We start from the raw sequence: 19,878 nt of genomic DNA, 5'->3' as shown, positions 1-19,878 counted from the left end.
GGTCAGGGGAACTGCAGTATGGATTCCTGCGTCCGGTGGGTGGTAGAAACAGATGACCTTTAGGATCTCCATTTGAATGGTGAGAGCCCTCCCCATGCCAGTTACATCCTGACCATTGCCAGTGCACACAGTATGAATGAAGACAGCTTGCACTAAGTTCCACACAGAATTAGTGGCTCTGTTTACATAAATGTCATTATTTTTCTTGACTTTTAAACGATGCTTCAAGAAGATCTAGAGCTATTTCAACAGTATAGATCAAGGTCCTGAGGAAATCCCACAAGGCCACCTGGACAGGGACTCCATTTTTCTAGCACAATGGCATTGCTTTCTAAGATACATGTCTCACATACTTGGCATCAAGTACACATTTTTAAAAAGCATCTTCATTCCTGGTTGTCAAGACGTACTAACAGTTTTCTGTCTGTTCTTGTGACTCATTGGTCATTGGTGTCTCTGGTCCCTCTTGTGTGGTAGATGAGAAAGATATGTGAAATTCAGGTCAGAGCCCTTTTGGTTTTGTCCGTTGCCAGACAAAGAAGTGCCTGAAGTCTGACCTCCCATTCCATGAAGTTAAAAAAATTTTTTTTCTTTTCTTTCCTATTATGTGTACCAGTTCCCATCACTGTATTCTGGAAATGTGAAAGAGCTCTTTGTGTCAATAGTGTGTGCTGTCTTTGGAGGTCTGCTTGAACAGGCATCCCTGCATTTGTGCTGATTGCTTTAAGATATAAAATGTGCTACCTTATTTTTAAGAAAGAAAATAAAATTTGTTTTAACCCACTGGAGGAAAACAGGAGAAATATCCACAACACACTGATAACAATTCTGAATCATCTGCCCAAGCCCCTGATGTTCCAAAATCCTTTCTGATACTATGTTCTGACCATCTGAACAGTTTCTGTGAATTATCAGTTACCTTTTGGTTCATTCCTCAAAAATTTGAATCTGACCAAATCAAATGAAGCATAACAAACAAATCTATAACTGGCCTCCCTTGAGACGACATAGTTATAACATAAAATCCAAAAGTCCAAATGTGATTTTGTTTACCTGCCAATATTTCTCAAATGCCACTACATTTTGGCTTTGCTGAGTATAGCAGTATCTGGAACCCTAAGGTGTACTGTCCTTTCATGGGTCTCAAAATGGTATAAACTGAACTCTTTTCAGAAGCCCCAGCAAAGAAGAAAATCCCTTGAGAACTTTCAGGTTCAAAAGTAACCATTTGTACATTTCTACCAAGCATTTTCTAGGGTTGTTTGATTTCCATACTGTATCATTGTTCTGGAAATTTTCCACAGGCAACTAGAATATTCAAAACATTGCATAGCGTTAAGCAGTAGGGGACCCTAACTCTCTGCTGTGAACTTTATTCTTCTAAGCCTGCCATTCCAGGAAGTGCCAGAATGCACCAAAACTAAACTCCCCATAAAACTGTGTTCTTAAACAGAAGAAGTCCCTGGATACGTTTTTGAGATATTTTAAATCCAGATCAAAATCCTGGACTCTATGTCCATGAGGCCAAACATTTGGATGAAGACTAAAAAACACAGAAATAGAAATGTTCTAAAAGATTACAGATTTTTTGCTTTGTGTAGATATCTTCCAACTAACTCAACTCCTTACATGATAGTTTGGTTTTGATGGTTTGTTTTTATCCTCGGTGCATGACATTGCACTGCTGAGCCTGAGCAAAGGCTGGTGGAGAGGTGAGTTTTCATTTCCAGCAGTGGGTCATTATGTGTACATAGCAAATATCCATGCTCCAGTTGCCCCTTCCTCTTAATCTCTTCCCCTGCCGTTTAGTGTAAAGGAATAGTAATACTGTATTATGCTCTGTTTAAAAACCTCAGTTATTACCCTAAATCAGAATTTCAAATGTTGGGTGACAGCAAGAAATCACAGCAGGGAAAAAAAAAAAAAATGACAGCTTGGATGAACTTTAAAATTGGATGTTGTGAAACTATTTTTGTGCATTTTAGCTGTCTTATTTACAATGTCAGCATAACTGTAGAGATGCCAAATTTACAAGATTGGGAAGGGAGACTATCATTCTGCTATGCCTGCAAGTGTCTACATTGTTGAAATCTCCTGTTTTCTAAAGTGTTTCACAATGTCAAAAATACGCTGAAACTGGGTAAGTCTCACCTGTGTTAGGGTATAAAAGAAAATATTCTTGGCATATTTTCTAGTCTGAACCTTTTCGGTACTTTCCAGTATTCTTTCCCTGCATACAAAAAGCCTTCAGTTGTTGTGCATAGTTGTTCTGAGCAGTAGCCAGAAACGATTTGGTGGGTTCTAAGCCAATGTTTTCCCATAGAGTCACTGCCACGCCTTGGAATATATTATGTTCTCTCTGTCAAAGTGTGAGTAATAAAGCACTTATAGTAGTAGGATGCCTGTTTGTTCCTCATTGCCACTTCCAGACTATTATCCGTCCCTCCTAAACACCCAATGCTTTGAAGCTCTTGCCATCAACCTACAAAGTCCCTATCTACCTTCCAGGCCTCCCTCGAAGTGCTTAAGTATTTTCAGTTTTGGCTCACTGTCACTGGCTCCAACACCCCTTTCTTAACTCTTGATGATTGTAATATCCGCTTGGACAATCCTATAAATACCCTGCTTTCTTGGTTTCCTGGTCTTGTCCAGTGAAACATATTACCAATTAGTACATCGCCTCCTTAATTCATAGCAGGTGGCTCTTGCTATTTGCTCTAGGTAGCTCCCCTGCAACCTCACCAAATAAAGGCCACTGGCCCAACAATTCCTTCCCTCTCCTGCATCCCCATTTCCCCCCATCCCATTGGAGGATTTCACTATATTCATGTTGGTATCTCTTGTCTTATAAACACTCACCTTGACCACCTTACCCTAACTACCTTATTTATCTGCTCCCCTTCACAGAAAAACTCCTCAGAGGGAATTATGTATACTTAGTGTCTTCAGTGACCCCCTCCCTTGGTCTCTTGAACCAACTTAAATCAGGCTTTCATCCCCACCATAATAGCTATTGCTAAGAAAAATATGATCTCCATGCTGTTAAAATGCAATGGTTAGGTCTCTGGCTTCATGCTTTTGACTTCTCTGCAGTCTTGAACACAGTTAATAACAACTTCCTTCCTGAAATACTTTCTCAGCTCTGGAATATCCCTCATTTTCTCTCATGTCTCTGGCCACTCCTTCTTGGTCCTGGAGTGCCCAGCACTGGACATTCCCTCTCTAAATGATCTTTTCCGGTGTTGGGACTCTATCCACTGAAAGACCCACATTTTTAACTCTAGCCCTAACCTCTTTCCTGAATGCCAGAGTTCTATGTCTAACTTCTTACTTGGTATCTTCATTTGGATGTCTAGTTGGCATCTCCAACTCAACACTAAACTAATTTGCACCCACCCACCATTTTACTCCCATCACATACATCCTGTGTCAGTAACAACAACTCCATTCTTCCAGACCAGAAAATCTTGTAGTTACCTTTAAATTTTCTTTTTTACATACCACATACAATCCATTGGCGGGGGTGGGGGCGGGGGGGTGCGGAATCTGTTTTTCCTCGCTTCAGAATATATCCACAATCCATGGATATACGAGTCCATGCCACATCTTGCTTGGAATGACACTTTTAAAAACATATAAAAGTTATGGTACTTTTCTGCTCAAGTCCGCAATGTCTTCCCAACCTCCCAATCCTTACATTCGCTCTAAAGCCCTCATAAATCTGACCTATCCTTTGCCCCATTTCCAACCACTACTACCACTTCTCTGACCTCATCTACTGGCTCCCTAGTTCATTTGCTCCACCACACTGCCCTTGCTTTATCCAGAACACTCTCAAAGCGTGCTCTTGTCTCAGGGTCTTAGCCCTGGCTGCTTCCTCTGTCCAGACATCTCTTCCCCCACACTTCTGCATGACTCGCTCCTCCTTTCCTTTAGGTACCTACACAAATATCCCTTTACTGTCAGAGATGTATATAATCTCTAATCGCCCACTCATTTTCTGCTTTATTGCTTGTCATAGAACTTATCAGCATCTACTTTGTTCATTGGCCTAGCTCCAGTATTTTGAAGAATAGCTGGCAAACAGTAGATGTATTTATCGGATGAATTAATGAAGGAAGGAAAATAAACAATAGCAGAGTTTTGGCATTAAAAAAAGCTACAGAACTATATGGTCATTTTACTTCAATATCAAAACAAAAAGCTGTGTCCAAAGTTCATATCATTAAAGCATTGGTTTGCTTTCATGTATAAAACAGAAAACCCTATGATTTTCTTTCCTGGAAGGCTATTGTGGATGGAAAACACCTGACTGTGATCCTGGCTGTACTTTCTCCATTAATCATCTTAACAGGCCAAGTTGCAGGACTGGAGGAGAGACTGTCATATAGAACCTGGGGAAAAGCAGCATTTCAAAACTCTTACATTTATACAGATAACGATCCATCTTAAGCTACTGGTATTGCAGGGTTATTGGAATGGGAAGGGGATTCTGCATTTTGTTTCCTGGCCTAAATGTTTAAAAATGATAGCAATTTTTTTTTCTAAAACAAGAAATAAACAACAGGAAATGTATCCCCCTGCCAAAGGCAGCTTCAAGAAAACCTAATGACATTCGGGTCTTATCATTTGTCCAAGTGACAAGAGTTCCGAGGCTTGCCTGGGCAGGCTCTACCCTCTGTATATATTCAGCGCCACTGGATGTTGTTGCATGAAGTCTCATTTAGGAAATTGAAACATGCCTTCTGATGAATGTTTTGTTTCACCCAGTCTTGTAAAGGGCACACCTTGTAGTTTCGATCTGTTGAATTATGTATTTTCCCGCTCACTTAATAAAAGAAACATTTAAAATAAAGGAAGAGGAGAATGAAATGACATAATATGAAGCACTATAACAATGAAATAATTTTTTGTTCTTTTATTATTATCTGTGTCTTTTCACAAATCTGTCAAGAGGAAGGATAATGTGTAATTCATGCTAAATAGCTAGGGTCAAGGTCTTAATCAACCTTTTCCAGGACCAAAGCCATTTGGGGATTCCATGGTGCTTAGCTGCAGATTCCTGAAGTTCTTTACAAAAGATACAAGGCATTGGCTTCAGTTAGAGATGGAGCATGTGAAACAGATGCTAAGGAATGCCCAAGGTGTTACTGCAAAATGAGCTCTCCATAAGTTATGTGAAAAAGCATTTTAGAGTTTGGTTTTCTTTAAAACTGAATATTGCCAGCCTGAATGTGTTTTTATATTTCCATAAGCAACTAAGTCCAAGTTCTGTGACAACAACAATGTGACAGAGGGTCACCGCTCCCCTCCCCAGAATTGTCATCTTGGTTTCCAGAATTCAAAATTAATTTACCTACTAACCGCCCTTAGTAAAATAGATGGCAGTTGGAAGATGAAAGAATTTAGAACCAAAAGGCATCCCTGGAGCAGAAAGAATCAGCATAGCCTTCAGATTAACCTGAGGCTTTCCCCCCTTCTCCTCCTTCCTCCTCCCTCGAGCAGCCATTCAAAATTGAAGGCCCACAGCCCAGAGCATGCCAAAGTTATCACCAGTCCAAGGCAAAATGATCAGAAAGGACAACATAGTGAGTTCTCCATAAAGCTCATTCAAAGACACTTTTATTTGGAGACAGCATGCTTTCATCGTAGTCATAAGATGTATTTGAGAGCGGATGCTGATAATATATACAGCCGTTCATTTTATTAAATGTTCAAGTTTGGTTTTGGGGAGTGGGGGTGGAGTTGGTTTTGGAGTTTTGGGGGTGTTTTGGGGCGGTGGTTAGTTTTTGTTTTTACCCATGGTCCTAGTTTGGTAAAATTAAAAGTTGGCAGCCTTTTTGTCGGTCCTCACAAGATTTGGGCTTGGATTAGGGAGGCTTTGGTTTTGTTTTCCAAATTTTTCTGCTTAGTGAAGTCCCAAAAAATGTGCTAATGACTGCTCCAGAGTACTTATAAAAGTCCAGATCTTTTTTCAGTATAGAAATGTACTAACCATCTCAAAAATTGATGGGATGAATATTTAAAAAAGCATGGTGGGAACCAGCATATTCCAGCACCAGGAACAAAGCAGATACTCCACCTGGTGTCTGTGATTTGGACTTACATTGCTGGCTTTATCAAAGTAAGTAAGTGGTGGTTAAACTGAGGCAGAATTCAAGTCACTGTGATGGGCTGCTGTGCCATCACAGAGCGGACATGTTGTGAGGGGGAAGACATCGCAAAACACGAATGTTATCAGCTAACTGCATCCCAGCCACCTTATCAGCCTTATCAGAAACAGATACAGATCTCAGTGTCCCCACTGTCCCTGAGGGGCGGGCGAAGAGTGCATCCTAAAGCCTGCCCTGTGGAAGGTCCCCAACTTACACCTGGGTTTGACCAAGTCTTTAGGTCCTTTTCCTGGAACTCCGAACACTTTTTTCCCATTGTCATAGGCCTTTTTTTTAACCTAGGCTATTGCTAAGAGAGTGGTTACTGCCACCCACCAGGGTACAGATAGGAGGTCCCCCCACCACGTCACCCCTACCCCACCGGCCACCTGCCTGCCAGCAAGGAGCACAGCCGCCAGGGAGAGTGGTGGTCTGTTTCTGCTCAGCAGTCGTCTCCGTCTCAACACGAGACTTGGCAAATAAATACAATATAACTTTCAATATAAATGACAAATTTCATTTGAATTTTCTGAGTAGCTGTTTAAGATTCATGAACCACCTCAGTTGTAAATGCATTGTTCATTTTAATGCTTCTAAATTTTCACATTCTTTCTTTCCTTCAAAAAAGATCACACTCCACATACTGGCATTATTTACTGCCTTTCACCATACAGGTTACTATACAAAATAAGGTAAAATCACTGATTAAAAACTAGGGTATTTGGGGCGCACCTGGGTGGCTCAGTTGGTTAAGCATCTGCCTTCGACTCAGGTCATGATCTTGGGGTCCTGGGATTGAGTCCCGCAATAGGGTCCCTGCTCAGTTGGAAGTCTGCTTCTCTCTTTCCTTCTGCCTCACTCAAAATAAAATAAAATTTTTTAAAAATCTTAAAAAAAATTATCAGTTCCCAATCTTCTCAAATATGATGACCTCCATCATAACCACCCTAAGAAACTGAAAAGCAGCAAGAAGTTCAATAACACTTTCGAATGAAACTGCATTTTATAAGCCACATTCATCTGAAAATATGTACTGAGACACGTGAGTCATTTGTTAAGTCTACAAACAATGTTTGGTATACACATGGGTTACTGGACCCCTTGTTCTAGTTCCACACCCTAAGCCCTGCTGAGGTCCCTGATCCATAATTTGGAAAATGTAACTGTAAACATTTTCCCTAAGAACCCCCATTTGCATCTTCATTTTGTTTTATGGCAATGTTTGATGTGGATATGTTAATGGTCATTGGTTCTGTTCATCTTAATAAGGCTGCCCTTGTCACCTTCGGCTATCAGAGAACTTAAAAAAATATCATCATAGTATTTTTATATTTTTCCCTATTTATATGCCATCTTATTTCTTTTAAGTATTTGCAACATCTATGATCAGACTTTTGACAAGCCACTAAAGCAAACCCAGCTCTCACCTGTGTGAAGAAAAGCAAAGTAGCCCCAGAGCTTTCCAGACCCGGACTCAGCCAGCTGCCTGCCCCCCCTTCCCAGCCCCCCAACCCCCCAGCCCCCGGCCAGGGACAATGCTTGGGGGATGAATCACACCATCAGTCAGGAATGCCAGTGATTTCTGTATGTTGGTGGTAGGAGCCCCCTGAATGGATCATTTTGTGCGTGTAATCCCGTGCATTCTTGGACTTGCTGTCTGTAGGACTCAGCCCCCAGATTTCCTCACTGAACCCCAGCTTGGAAGCATGAAGCTGCCCTGTGGCCCAACTAGCCCAAATTCTCCTGATAGTAAGAATCACCTGCGTGCCTATCACTAAGGCAGACTTCTGGATCACCCACCCTGCTATGAATAGGACCCTGTAATTTTGATGCCCCTGAACCACCCCCAGGCCCACGCTTTGAGAAATATTACACTTCTGAGCTTTTGCTTCTTCCCCTTTGAACAACTCTGTATGCTTTCCACACAGAAAGTGTGTCCAAAACCTGCCCCTTCTTGACGTTATGCAGGCCTCCGGTCCCATCTTTTGTCCCACGTAGGACTTTGAGAAGAGAGGGTTGCCTAGCGGCGGCTATGCCCAACCACCTGGAACTGGCTTCTCTGAGCACGGAACCTCACTCTTCCATCCGCCTTCAGGGCTGGGCCGGCTCTGCACCACCGGTGGCGCACTCCTCCACAGCCCAGAGCTTCCCACTTCTTTCCTGCACACCCTCTTCCTGTCTCAAATCTTCAAGTCTCCATTCATTCTTACCATCCCTTTTATTGTCTCTTAGATTGAGGTTGCGATAAAATTGTTTATTACTACTTCTTTAGTTCCATACTCTCTCTTTGATAACCAACTTCTGATTTCTTTTGACTTAGCTATTTACTTTTTTGTTCTTTTTTCTGCCTTTCCCTTTTATTTGACAACTGTCTGGATTTCTACATCTTTGTGACTTCAAATGCTTCTTACTTTGTTCTTCTCCTTATTTGAATCTTTTTATGATTAAATGTCTGCATTCGGGGCGCCTGGGTGGCTCAGTTGTTAAGCGTCTGCCTTCGGCTCAGGTCATGATCCCAGGGTCCTGGGATTGAGCTCCGCATGGGGCTCCCTGCTCGGCGGGAAGCCTGCTTCTCCCTCTCTCACTCCTGCTGCTTGTGTTCCCTCTCTCACTGTGTCTCTCTCTGTCAAATAAATAAATAAAATCTTTAAATGTCTGCATTCACTTTTGCATGTTATTTGTTTTTAACTTTTTCTTTTTATTTGAATTTTATCTATATGCTTTAGTCCGCAGGTATGTTCTTTTTTTACTCTTAATTTATTGGTCTCTTGGTTTGCTTTATTGGTTTTGTCTATTCTATGTCCTAATCATTGTTTATTTATTCATTATAATTATTTTCCCAACATATTTAAAATTTTTTTCTCCCTAATTTTAACTTTAATTTAGAACTTATTCTATTTAATCCCCTCATTTTGTAAAGGGGGATACTGAAATGCAAAGAGTTAGAAATAATTTGCTCAAGATCTTAGGGTAAGCAATGGTAGAACTGAAAGAAGAAGCCTGCTCTTTTGGTTACTTGGCCTGGTCCTCTGTCTACCAAACCATTGCAGTAACAATGACTGTGCGAATAAGACCCTTCTTTCAAATAAAGAACACCTGAGTAGCACCTCTTCAAAGAGCATTTAGTTCCTGAGACATCAGAGTGGAGACTGATTCAACATCAGTGATCACCCAGGGAGAAGGCTGTTCCTTGGCCTTAACCAAAAGGACATGTGAAAACAAGTGAAAAGGGGAATGCTGAGAAGTGGGACTTTATTTCTAAACTACTTGGAAGAACAGAATCTGAAGCCAATACAATCTGCGACCCTAGGTAAAAACACCTCTCCAAGCCTCTGTGTTCTTACTTCTAACATGGGGATAATGAGACCATTCCTGCCTGCCTCACAGTTGTGTTATGTTGATCATATCAGGTCATGGATGGAAAAGTTCTTTGTAAATTTTGCGTGTAGTTGTTCTTATAATGAGCATAAAATTCAAAAGAAAGGTTAGAGGACTCACTACATAAAAAGAATACCATTGTTACTTTTAAAATGTGTGTATCTATTTATTTTAATAGGGAAAGAATAGGGATGCCTGGGTGGCTTGGTCCAGTTAAGCATCTGACTTGAATGCCCATAGTGATCTCTTGGGTCCTGGGATTGGGCTCTGTGCTCAGCAGGTTTTCTGCTCGTCCCTCTCCCTCCCTCTTCCCCTCCCCCTGCTTCTGCTCTTTCAAATAGATAAATAAAATCTTAAAAAAAAAAAAGAGGGAAAGAATAAGGTGCCTATGCCACTCAATACCTTAAATCATATTTTTTCCCTCTTCCTCCTTTAAAAAAAATTACTTTTTATTGACTTTCTATTGTTTGTTTGCACATTTCCATCTGGTGGTCTTGGGTTTATATTCCTGCATTATATGCATGCATTGGCCTGCTTCATTCCCTAAACTTTGATGGTTAAGAAAAAATGAATATAATCTAACTTAATGAGAGCTACTTTTTAAGAATGTCTGTCTTCAGACTTGTATTTGGCCTCACCAATCAAGCAGTGGCTTCTGTGGCAGTCCCATACTTTCTTCCCTGATCTATTTTGTACTCCTACATTCCCACAAATGTTCCAGCTATAATCTTTGTGGAAGTTAACAATGACAATCAGAAAAAAAAAATTACCTTGTACATTAGGTATTTGAGATTTTTAAAATTTCATTACCCAATAAAATTTTCAGACAGCGATCCTTTAGTGCCTCGGCATCTGGAGCAGTTACCTCCTAGGCAAAGCCGGCTCTGCAGCAGCAAATTATTGGATTAAAATCTAAGTGAATTCTCACTGGCAAGCAATCTGTGAGTAAGGACCATGGATGAGTCAGGCTGTGCACTAAGTGATGAGGACAAAGGCTCAGGGACATTCTAGTGTTGGGCCTTCTCTTGGCGGGGGCCATAATCATCAGAAGTGAATTAGAATAGCATTCGGCATTCAAGACTCTTACCTGTGGGAACACTCGGACCATCTCTTTGCCCTTTAGTGTGAAGCCATCAGCAAGGAACCTAGCCCTTATCTCTGCCGTGATCTTACACATCTCGAAAGGACAAAACTGCATACCTGCAAGGAACTTAGAGGCTCACCCCCCAGAGACCAGAACTGAGTGGCTCAAGGTGGCCTGAAGGGCTGCAGCAGCAATGGAACAAGAAGGCTCATCTCCATACTCCAAGGACAGCACTCTCTCCTGTCTACCAAGCCGTTCTCCAGACCCTCTTCATCCTTCTCCCATCAGTGGCAAAATAAAGGCAATGGCTTTGTTGTGTGGCAACAGAGCCCCCCCCCATAAGACTTGGCTAGAATCTGGCAGTTGGGTCAGGGTAAGAGAGAAGGGCGCCTGTGCTCTTGCTGTAGCAAAGCAGAGCAATTTCCCCCTTCAGATCAGCACAGGCCACCCGAGGAGAGTTTGGGAAGGGAGAAGAAAAAAGGGGAGGATAGTTGAGAGGAAAGGCAGTGACATGGCTTCGGGGCAGACTCCCCCTGTAAGGGGAGACTGTAGCCACCACAAAGGAGCGCTCCATTCTGAGGCTGCCTTGAACATCCCTAGAGGCCCGCAGACTTGCTCCCAGGACTGGGGAAACTGAGTCACCTACTGCACAGAGACACTGAGGCACGAACCTTCAATTTTGATATGCTGGTTTGAGTCACTGAAGACAAATAAAAACCGCTTCCTCTTCCCACCAACCATCAAAAAATGCTTCAGCAAATCCATTTGCCTTGCTCAAAGAAAGGAGGTGATTTCAAGTTGCGAGGGAGAGAAGTTTGATTTGCTTTTATGTTTGCCTATCTTGCTACTGCCTCTCAAATATGTCTCTGCAGAGATGCCAGAAGCCCACATATGGTGTTTGTAAGCACTGGGGATTTTCTGAGGGGAGGGGGGCTCATAAATGGAAGCCAGCTGTGTCTCTTAGAGATCGGCAAGACAAAGGAGTACCTGGGTCAACAACTTGCCCACCACCAAATTGCACCATCTGCTTGTGACACTACATTCCTGGAACTCCTTTGTGTCTGGTAAACAGCTGTCACGAGAACCATTTCTCCCTGACACTGCTCCTTTTATTGGTGACCTATTGGTCAACAACACAGAGTAATGCTGTTTGTTAAACTTCAGTGATGACCTCATGATCTTTGCTCCTATTTTTTTATATCAACCTCATAAGCCTCCTTTAGCACCCCGCAAATTAACAGCAAATGGTATTGAAGGCAATGATAGAAAATATCACAAACACTGTCTGAAAATGATTAACCCACGAACATTAAAGAGACACAAACTCATAATGGAAAGATGCCCTGCAGAGCGTTGTGGCCATGTAGGAATCCTTGATTGAAAACTGGTTAGGAACAGAGAATTTTAATAGACTTAATTTAAACTGAGATGACTTAAAAATCGCAAACAAAAATTTTCTGCATGCAGCAGCACCATTCAATTTAGACTGAATTACCCAATGATGAATTAATTTGGGACAGTGCTCACTGAAAAATTGCCATAGATGTGCACCTGTCAAAGGAATTTGCCACAGATTGTCAAACCTTCGTGACATGAATGGCACAAATTCAGGGGGCTGCCCACTCAGTAGACCTCTTGCTTTTCTAATGAGAGTTGTCCTCATTGCCAAATATCACGAGCTCCAGTTAGAAGAAAGAGCAAAAAGGTGGGAATGGTACCTAGATTTGTACGAGGTACTGGGTAGCTTTTCATCTGGTACCTGTGACTCCCAATGTGGGTCATTGTGAGGCTATTAAGGTCACTGCATCTGTCCAGGAAGTTCTTAACAGTCACAGCCCCAGTGACCAGAACTAATTCCTCTGCCCTGCACTTGGTAGCCAGAGGTCTGCCTTTGGGATGGGGTCAAGAGGTCCCACAGGCCTCTGGGTACATCTGGGTTTGTCACCTTAGATTGTCTGAGTCTCTCCGGGTAACCACTGAGCTAGCCAGAAGAGTCCACTCATTCCTTCTGATCCACTATACAAATCCATTGAATTGACTCAATTACAGGCAAGATTAAAGGAAGGAAAAGAAAAAGAATAAAGGAAATAGGCCAATGCATTGGCTGCCACAGACAGAACTCGCACCAACAATCTGCCCCATATTCTTTCCTTTTAATCACAGCACAAGACACTATCCTTAAGTTCCTAGCAGTACCCCCCTAGCCATGGGTGTGGCTGGAGATAGAGACCATGACTGCACTTGGACCATGACTTGACCTCCTTGGACCCCTGCCACTCCAGGGAAAGTCCAACAGGTCAGTTTGAATCCTAGGGCATGCAAACAGGAACAATATACCAGCCTCAGCAGGCCTTGCTGGAGACCTGGACTCCTTCCTTTTTAGTGTTCTCCTTCTATCCTCTTCCGTTCATTGGCCTACCCAACACCCACTCACACTACTGTCTGTCAGAGAAATATCTACTCTTCACCAAACCCTTTCCCTCAAGTCTATCACACCAGAGCTTGGGCTTTAGTGCTCATTGGCTTATTTATACCAAAGACCTACTCTAAGATATAAGGGTCTAATGTTACTGGCCCAACTACCTTACATTGCTTATGGACACAAAGATTAATTAAGGTTGGAATCTGAAACATTTTTGTGGTCACTAAATTATCTCTAAATTGTTCACTCAAATTCTTCAGTGTCTTCTAAAATTAAATCATCTCAATGCTTGACTTCAATACATTCCATGAAGTCCTCATTTTATGTTTTCACAAAGAAAAATATCATAAGGATTCTTATTATATGGAGATTCTCCCTGCAATAGATGACTATTTGGATTGTGCATAGAACCAAAAGAAGGTTCTAGTTTTGTAGTTTAAACAACTGTCTGCTCCTTTCCTTAATGATCAAGAATCTGGTTATTAGTTGCTGAATAACTTAGGCCATACAGCACATGAATGTAGAGAGCACCAAACATTCACTGTGGTATAGATCATATGATGACTAGCTTAATAAATGGCTTCCAGACCATAACAAAGATAGCGGGATATAGCAGAAGGATCCAAACCCAAAAATCTGGGTTCAAATGGAACCCTAACACTACCTAATCATGTGGTCTTGAGCAAATTACCGAACTACTTTTGAATACCAGGCTCATTCATCCAGGACCTCTGGGTCCTGGAATGGAGCCTTGTGTTGGGCTTCCTGCTCAGGGGGAATCTGCTTCTCTTTCTCTGCCCCTCCCCACCGCTCGTTGCCTCTCTCTCAAATAAATAAAATCTTTTTATTTTAATATGTTTTTAAATGTTTTATTTATTCATGAGAGTCAGAGAGAGAGAGAGAGAGGCAGAGGCAGAGGGAGAAGCAGGCTCCCCGCCTAGCAGGGAGCCCGATGCGGGACTCGATCCCAGGACCCTGGGATCATGACCTGAGCCGAAGGCAGACGCTTAACCATCTGAGCCACCCAGGTGCCCCTCAAATAAATAAAATCTTGAAAAAAAGATTATATTCATTATAAATGTGAAAGGTAATGAGATTATTAGTTATGAGAACCATCATTAACACAACCAAACACAAATGCACAAGGTTCTAGCAATTAATTTCAATGCAACTACACTGAGTCTCAAAGACTTGGACCTTCAAGAATCTTTCATGTACATATGTAGTCACACCCAAATGAGTGTGGATGAGAGATGCAGGATTTTTGTATTTCACATCACTTCATCTTAATTGTTGTACTTATAAACCTCCTACTTTTCTTGAAATAAATCTATAGTTTCCCTTAAAAGTAAATCCACATCCCCAATATTAGCAAGAGTCCACATGGTTTGAGGTGGCTCGAACTCACAGGACTGATTCAAGTTCCCCCAAATTCACCATCCTGTCATTGGGTCCTCAGCTTGCCCTTTAGCCCTTCAGTGTGGGCATTGACCCATCTCTTCCCCTTGAAAGCTTTTCCAGAGGGCTGGAGATGACAGAAGGAAAACACACAGCAAATAATAAACAACTAGATAATCTATATTCCAAGTTATGACCAGTTTTCCAGAATCTATAGGCCTAGAACCACCCTCAGATGATACCAGGAAAAGAAAATGTGCTTAGTCAATTCTTTCCTTTAAATCCCTCAGATTTTCTCTTCTTTCTTTTTTTCTTGGGTTTGTCAGTTCTGGAAGAACTCAAAACAACCCACCATTTACTTAGGACTTACATTTGCTCTGGCAACACAAATCCTTGGTCCTGAATGGTAAAATCATCTAGAATTGGGTAATGACTACACGCCTTATAAGAAGTAGCCTCTCCAGGGGCGCCTGGGTGGCTCAGTCGGTTAAGCGACTGCCTTCGGCTCAGGTCATGATCCTGGAGTCCCGCATTGAGTCCCGCATCGAGTCCCGCATCGGGCTCCCTGCTCGGCGGGGAGTCTGCTTCTCCCTCTGACTTTCTTCCCTCTCATGCTCTCTCTACCATTCTCTCTCTCTCTCTCTTTCTCTCAATAAAAATAAATAAAAATCTTAAAAAAAAAAGACTACTCTTAAAAAAAAAAAAAGAAGTAAGCCTCTCCAGTTTGTCACAGACCTTGCATCTCTATTACTCTTTGAGGTTGAGGCCAAGTGTCAGATGCCGTTCATCACCGCATGTGTGCTGCTGTTTTTCTCATAAAAAGTGGGAAGTCTCTTACAAAATCAGGAAAACAAAAGCTAGGCAAAGAGACCCGTGTTTTAAGAAAACTAGACAAAGGCATATTCCTTTGAAAAACTGAAGAGTATGTGTAATTGTTTAATACACAGTGTATATCTGTGTTGAATGGATACAATACATAGACCTTTTCATTTATATTACCTGCCCTACCCTGTTAAGCACTTGTTTGCCAACCTTTTTTGAAAGTTCTGTTAGCTCTGGGATTGTGTCTGTTTTCTTTCTAGCTGTCATTAGAACCTATAAGCACTAGTGCCTAAAAAGTGTTCATTAAATATTTGTGACTGCTGCAGTGATTATTCACTGTTCTGATGTATTTGTTAACACATTTGTTAATGTCCCACCTCATCCCCCATAGGTTGTCATTTGGAAAAATTTGAGGTGCTCTCAAGATAGGTTCTAAAATTTGGATCCTAATACCTCTAAGAATATAAATTCTAGGAAGACAGGAATCTTATCTGATTAGTTCACTGTTCCCTCCAGTTCTGGCACATAAAAAATAATCTATAAACATTTTTTGAACAGCTTTGCCACTGATTAGCCATGGAAGCTTGAGATAAATCCTTCAATGCTTTGAGCCTCAGTCTTCTCACCGGTAAATGAAAATAACGTCTTACTCAAATGGTGTTACAGGGATGAAGTGAAAATTATGTAAAATTTTGAACTGTGGCAGGTGTTCAGTAATTTAGAAAGATGGGATAGGAATTTGGTTATTGATTACTGTTCTAATTCCTAGTTCTTTTATGAAGCTGCCTCTTGCCTTGCTGACTACTTTCTAAGGGTTAAGGATAATATAAAGATCTTTCATTGCCAGACAAACACTGCAATGGGAGGATGCTAAGGTTTAAAGCTGCCCATCCATAACCCCCTAGTGGGAAGGCCATACTAATAGTTAATTAAATTTTCTTCCCTTTCTGAGTGGGCAAGAGATGATGTTTTTGAACTGCTTCCTGGGACTAATTCTAAGTATCATTGATTAAAAAGAGAATAAATATTTAAATAAATAAAAATCTATAATAACCACTACAGTTGCCATGTTTTGATCAGAGTCAGGAAATTCTTGAAATATCATCATCCCTTGAAACCCAATGTCCTTACTGAAAATCTTCAAAATGAGGGTGCCCTTTAATGAAATGTAGCATATGTTCAGTAATAAATAATAATAATAATAATAATAATAATAATAATAATAGCAGCAAATACTTACTATGGGCCTGGAACTGTTCCAAGCATTCCAGGTACATGTAGTAACTTCTTTAATCCTTTCTCATCTGATGAGACAAGCACTATTATATAGTGCCCCATTTTACAGATGAGAAAACCATGACATAGAAAGTTTAAGTAACTTTTCCAAGGTCACATAGCTATACATGATGAAACTGTGATTCAAACTAAGGCAGTCTACTCCAGATGTAAGGTAGGAAGGAAATCTGGCAAATTGTGTGTATTGCCTAGTTATGAATCAATCAACAAATATAATACTCCCAGAAAGCCTAAAGTTAATAAGTCAGTCTTTTAGGAGCACCTAACTGTGTGGGTGTACTAATAATATTCTGGAAGCTGGGAATAAAACAGTGGGCTGATAGAGTCTGTCCCTCAAGGACTTTGTATTGTATTAGGGGAGAGAATAAAAATAAACACGGAAACAAATACATAAGGTGGGTTTAGGTATTAATAAATGCAATGAACAAATTATAATAGGGTAATTATGTTAATAGGTGAGAGAGGGAAGATGCTATTTTAGCTAGGGTGGTCAGGGAGGGGATGGATGGGAGTGTGTTGTGGAAGGATGCAGGCAGGGGTGAAAGGGACATATCTGAATTGAGACCTAAATTATGAGAAGAAGGCATCCATCCTGGGATGAGCGTTCCAAACAGAAAGGAGCTAGCTTAATGGGCTCAGGCAACATGGTGGTTGCAGCAAAATGAACAAGTTAAAGGTGGAGGAGATGTTAAAAAAAATAAGCGAAGAATCAAATCATGCAGGCCTTTTAAGTAAGGTTAGGAGTTTTGATTTATTCTCCTTTAAATGGAAAGCAATTGGAGCATTTTAAACTGGGAAATGTCTTCTGACTTTTTATTTTTTTAATATGTATTTATTTTATTTTTTTAAATTTTATTTTATTATGTTACATTAATCACCATACATTACATCATTAGTTTTTGATGTAGTGTTCCATGATTCATTGTTTGCGTATAACACCCAGTGCTCCATTCAATACGTGCCCTCTTAATACCCATCACCAGGCTAACCCATCCCCTCAACCCTCTCCCCTCTAGAACCCTCAGTTTGTTTCTCAGAGTCCATAGTCTCTCCTGGTTTGTCTCCCTCTACAATTCCCCCCCTTCATTTTTCCCTTCCTACTATCTTCTTCTTTTTTTTTTTAACATATATTATTTGTTTCAGAGGTACAGGTCTGTGATTCAACAGTCTTACACAATTCAAAGTGCTCACCATACCACATACCCTCCCCAATGTCTATCACCCAGCCACCCCATCCCTCCCACCCCCCCACCACTCCAGCAAACCTCAGTTTGTTTCTTGAGATTAAGAACTCCTCATATCAGTGAGATCATATGATACACGTCTTTTTCTGATTGACTTATTTCGCTTAGCATAATACCGTCTAGTTCCATCCACGTCATTGCAAATGGCAAGACTTGGGGTTTTTTTGATGCTTGCATAATATTCCATTGTGTGTGTGTATGTGTGTGTGTGTGTGTGTGTGTGTGTAAATATATATCACATCTTCTTAATCCATTCATCTGTTGATGGACATCTTGGCTCTTTCCATAGTTTGGCTATTGTGGACATCGCTGCTATAAACATTGGGGTGCACGTACCCCTTTGGAGCACTACATTTGTATCTTTGGGGTAAATACCCAGTAGTGCAATTGCTGGGTCGTACAGTAGCTCTATTTTCAACTGTTTGAGGAACCTCCATACTGTTTCAACCTGGCTGCACCAGGTTGCATTCCCACCAACACCATAGGAGGGTTCCCCTTTCTCCACATCCTCGCCAACATCTGCCATTTTCTGACTTGTTAATTTTAGCCATTCTGACTGGTGTGAGGTGGTATCTCATTGAGGTTTTGATTTGGATTTCCCTGATGCCAGTGATGTTGAACACTTTTTCATGTGTCTGTTGGCCATCTGGATGTCTTCTTTGGAAAAATATCTGTTCATGTCTTCTGCCCATTTCTTGATTGGATTATTTGTTCTTTGGGTGTTGAGTTTAAGAAGTTCTTTATAGATTTTGGATACTAGCCCTTTATCTGATATGTCATTTGCAAATATCTTTTCCCATTCTGTCGGTTGTCTTTTGGTTAAGCTGACTGTTTCATTGCTGTGCAAAAGCTTTTTATCTTGATGAAGTCCCAGTAGTTCAATTTTGCCCTTGCTTCCCTTGCCTTTGGTGATGTTTCTAGGAAGAAGTTGCTGCGGCTGAGGTCGAAGAGGTTGCTGCCTGTGTTCTCCTCTAGGATTCTGATGAACTCCTGTCTCACACTGAGGTCTTTCAACCATTTTGAGTCTATTTTTGTGTGTGGTGTAAGGAAATGGTCGAGTTTCATTCTTCTGCATGTGGCTGTCCAAGTTTCCCAACACCATTTGTTGAAGAGACTTTTTTCCATTGGACATTCTTTCCTGCTTTCTTTAAGATTAGGTGACCATAGAGTTGAGGGTCCATTTCTGGGCTCTCTCTTCTGTTCCATTGACCTATGTGTCTGTTTTTGTGCCAGGACCATACTGTCTTGATGACGACAGCTTTGTAATAGAGCTTGAAGTCCAGAATTGTGATGCCACCAGCTTTGCTTTCCTTTTTCAACATTCCTCTGGCTATTCAGGGTCTTTGCTGGTTCCATAAAAATTTTAGAATTATTTGTTCCATTTCTTTGAAAAAAGTGGATGTTATTTTGATAGGGATTGCATTAAATGTGTAGATTGCTCTAGGTAGCATTGACATCTTCACTATATTTGTTCTTCCAATCCATGAGCATGGAAAGTTTTTCCATTTCTTTGTGTCTTCCTCAATTTCTTTCATGAGTATTTTATAGTTTATTGAGTACAGATTCTTTGCCTCTTTGGTTAGATTTATTCCTAGGTAGCTTATGGTTTTGGGTGTAATTGTAAATGGGATCGACTCCTTAATTGCTCTCTCTTCTGTCTTGTTGTTGGTGTATAGGAGTGCCACTGATTGGTGGAGTTGGTGTATAGGTTGGTGTATAGGAGTGCCATTGATTTTATATCCTGCCACTTTACTGAATTCCTGTATGAGTTCTAGCAGTTTTGGGGTGGAGTCTTTTGGGTTTTCCACATAAAGTATCATATCATCTGCAAACAGTGAGAGTTTGACTTCTTCTTTGCCGATTTAGATGCCTTTTATTTCTTTTTGTTGTCTAATTGCTGTGGCTAGGACTTCTAGTACTATGTTGAATAGCAGTGGTGATAGTGGACATCCATGCTGTGTTCCTGACCTTAGGGGGAAAGCTCTCAGTCTTTCCCCATTGAGAATGATATTCGCTGTGGGTTTTTCATAGATGGCTTTTATGATATTGAGGTATGTACCCTCTATGCTTATACTCTGAAGA

Source organism: Zalophus californianus, chromosome 1 (assembly GCF_009762305.2).
Source record: "Zalophus californianus isolate mZalCal1 chromosome 1, mZalCal1.pri.v2, whole genome shotgun sequence".
NCBI lineage: Eukaryota > Metazoa > Chordata > Mammalia > Carnivora > Otariidae > Zalophus > Zalophus californianus.
The sequence above is the reverse complement of the archived record's forward strand: the minus strand, read 5'-3'. Positions refer to the sequence as shown.